The sequence below is a fragment of the Marmota flaviventris genome, chromosome 8, assembly GCF_047511675.1.
Source record: "Marmota flaviventris isolate mMarFla1 chromosome 8, mMarFla1.hap1, whole genome shotgun sequence".
NCBI lineage: Eukaryota > Metazoa > Chordata > Mammalia > Rodentia > Sciuridae > Marmota > Marmota flaviventris.
Window position 1 is genome coordinate 2,613,914 of NC_092505.1, and position 3,343 is coordinate 2,617,256.

Below are 3,343 nucleotides of genomic sequence, written 5' to 3' on the forward strand. Positions count from 1 at the left end.
GCCAAGGCTGTCTCGACTTTCCTGAGTTCAGTTTCCTCTTTCTCAAACTGGACCATGATGGAGCCACCTGTACTACTCAGGGGGAGAAGGCAGGAGTCCCCAAAGCAAAAGGAGCTTTAGGACTGCTAGGACGTCCCTTAATCCCTCCCTTTACTCATGGGAACAGCTCCTCTGGCTCAACCCCAGGCAACTCTCCTGTCTCCTAACTCGCCTGCAACTGGCCGTCAACCGTGTGCCCGCCACCTGGCATCCTGGGCATGGGAGTGGCTTCCTGGAGAGCCAGACCTGCTCCGGAAAGCTGGAGAGGGGCCACTGGGGTACTACATTTGTTACCAAAAGCTAGTCCTTGTCCCTGATGCCAATCCGATAACAAGGACACAAGTTTGAGAAAAAGGAAAAAGAAGTTTTATTGCTTTTCTAGCAAAGGAGAAACACAGGGGATCCTGTCCCAGAGGCTGTGATTCTGCCCCCCAGCAGGAGCAGGGGCTGTTAAAGAGGTGACTTAGGCTACCTTCCAGGCGCTCTTCATCCAGGGCTGTAACTCACCTGTTAATTTGGGATTGTCCTTTCTGAGGTCTTCTGGTGCCCTCCCCACGGAGGGCGTGTGCTCAGATAACTCTGCCTAGGGTGGGGAACAAAGGTGACCCTCTTTCCCCGGAGATTTGGGAGGAGGAGGAGAGGAAGAGAAAGAAACCTGTGCATTTAAAAACCAGTTGCAGTGGCTGAGCAGCAAGGGCCAAGTCAGAGCGTGAAGTAGACCCTGTTAGAGGGCCTGGGGCCTTGTCCTTGGCCTCACCCCAGGCGAGGCGGATTGCTGAGTCCCCCAATGCCAAGGGAAAGCAGCGGGACGTCCCTCGGATTTTCTGGGTATAGTACTCCCACAACTTGTCCCCTGAGGGCCCCTTCTGGAAGCCACATGGCCTGAGGGCTCATGGTCCCACTTGACAATTCCCACATTAAGAGGGCTTTGCTGTGGTCCCCTCATTTGGCCCAAACTGGGCCCCTCTGGACTGGCTGGTGTGTACCAGCAGGGCTGCAGCAGGGTGTCCACAGGGGCTGGAACTGGATGGCCCTCCTCCCCAGGATGCTTCTGCATCTGGCCACATGGAGGTGACACCCAAGCAGGTGGGAGCCGGGCGTCCCACCTGCTCCTCAGAGCCAACTTCTGTGGCTTTGGGTTCTGTGGGGACTCTGCCCACAGGATGGTGCCTCGGCAGGGCCCTGGTCTACAGGGCCATGTGGCTAGTCCCACAGCCGGGGTCCCCAGGCCAGCTGTTGGCCTCTGTGGGGGACACCAGTGTAGAACAGGGATCTTGGGCCAGGAGAGAGAATCACCTGCCTGTAGGCACAGATGGCCCCTGAAGGGACGATGCTGTACGGAGTGGGGTCTTTCTGCAATGTTGGGAAGAACGTGGCACAGCGCGGGTGGCCCGGGTGGAAGGGAGAGCCCAGCCTCTGAACCCAGGCTCAGCTTTCCTGAGAGACTCAGCCGCAGCCTGTGCGGGGCTGGGGGAAGGGCAGCCGGGCTTCCTCTGCCCTGGAGACGGCCGGGCAAGGGGGGAGCCTCCAATTACAGTGAGTGAGGAGGCCTCCCCCGTTCTGACTTGAGGGCAAAATGGCCTGGGGAGCAGGGGAGGAGCCAGGCTGGGTTCTGGGGGAGACATCTGAGCCTCAGCCCCTGCCACATGCTCCTTAAAGGGCGTTTTACACCCATAATACAATTGGGGGGTACCAGGGGTTGAACTCAGTTGCACTGGGCCACTGAGCCCCACCCCCAGTCCTATTTTGTATTTTATTTAGAAACAGAGTCTCGCTGAGCTGCTTAGCGCCTGGCCATTGCTGAGGCGGTTGACCTTGCCCCCCTCCTGCTCACCTCCTGGGCCGCTGCTTATAGGCAGGCGCCACGGCTGACTTTTTTGTTTTTTTAAACAGCTTTAGATTGAGAGGAAAATTGAGCAGAACAGGTTCCCACTTACCTCCCCTCACCCGGTTTCCCAGTTATCAACGTCTTAAATTAACATGGTGCGTCTGTTACAAAAGGGTCCCCCACCCTGCCTCTGTCCCAGGAGAAGGGGCTCAGAGCTTCAGTGTGGTCACTTGAGCAGTCATGAGCTGGCCTTGGCTGTGGCCTGGGGACAGTCGAGGAGGAGGCCGCGGAGAGGTGTGTCCAGGCTGGTCCTTCTGGGGATGCCGAGGCGGGAGGTGGCCAGCAGCGGCAGGGCTTCACCGGGGCGCTGGGTCCTCCCCGTTTTCTTGTTTGGGTTCATTTACTTGAAGATGCTTGTTGTGGTTGGCTGAAGTTTCCCCAGGGGCAAGGCAGAGCACCAGCAGGGGCTTGTGGGGTCCCCTGGGCCACTCAGGTGCCCCCGGGTGCCCACCTGGCCCCGGGAACCCAGAGTCATCTCTGCAGGAGGGGCAGGGGCCCTGGGGAGCTGACCCTTCTGTAAATGGCGGGTGGGGCGCACATCACACCTCCGTCTTCCCCGGACCCCCACTGCCCTGCGTCCTCCCGTGGCCTGTCATCTCCAGTGGGCGGTGACGCCCCGTACCTGTCCCGCAGGTCGCTGTCACAGGGTGTTCTTCAGTGCTGACCGGAAGTGCCCCCACGCCCGGCTTTGCCTGATTTGCCCCTTTCTCTGGTGCTGGAGGTGGAGCCAGCCTGGAGTGTGCCGGGCACAGGCTCTGTCCCCAGCCACTCCCCGTCCCCGTCCTCTGAGCGCTCTTACTCTGCAGTTGGTTTCCCGAGGGCTGGCTGGTTATTGTCTGATCATTTCTACGTGTCCCCTCCTTCACCATGTGATGAGTCCTCCCTCCCATGGCTCTGTTGGCCTCTTCTGCCCTCTGGATTGCCTTTGTGGGGGGACCTTGTGGTGGAATCAGCTGTGTCTGTCTTCTCTTCATCTGGCTTCTTTTTACTCCGCATGATATCTTCAGGGTCCACTATGTCGTAGCAGGGGTCAGAATTCCTTCCTCTTTGTGGCTGAATACTACTCCATTGCTGGATGGGCCCCATTGTGTTTTATCCGTTCATCTGTTGGTGGACTCTTGCAGCTTCCTCCCACCTGGGAGCTCCTGTAAACAACATTGCTGTGCACACGGGTGTGCAAACACCTATTCCCATTTTCTGGATTGGTGCCTGGGAATCGAATTGCTGGTCCTATGGTAGTTCTGTCTAACTTTCTGAGGAGCCAGAGTGTCATCTGTGGCAGCTGGAGCCTTGCTTTACGCTCTTCTTGGTGCACTGATGTGAGTGGACTCCAAGGCCCTGAGGCGCCCGATTTGCCGGAATGCCCCAGCACTGGAGCCTGAACTGACGTCTCTCCCTTCCCTTGCAGATCCCAGC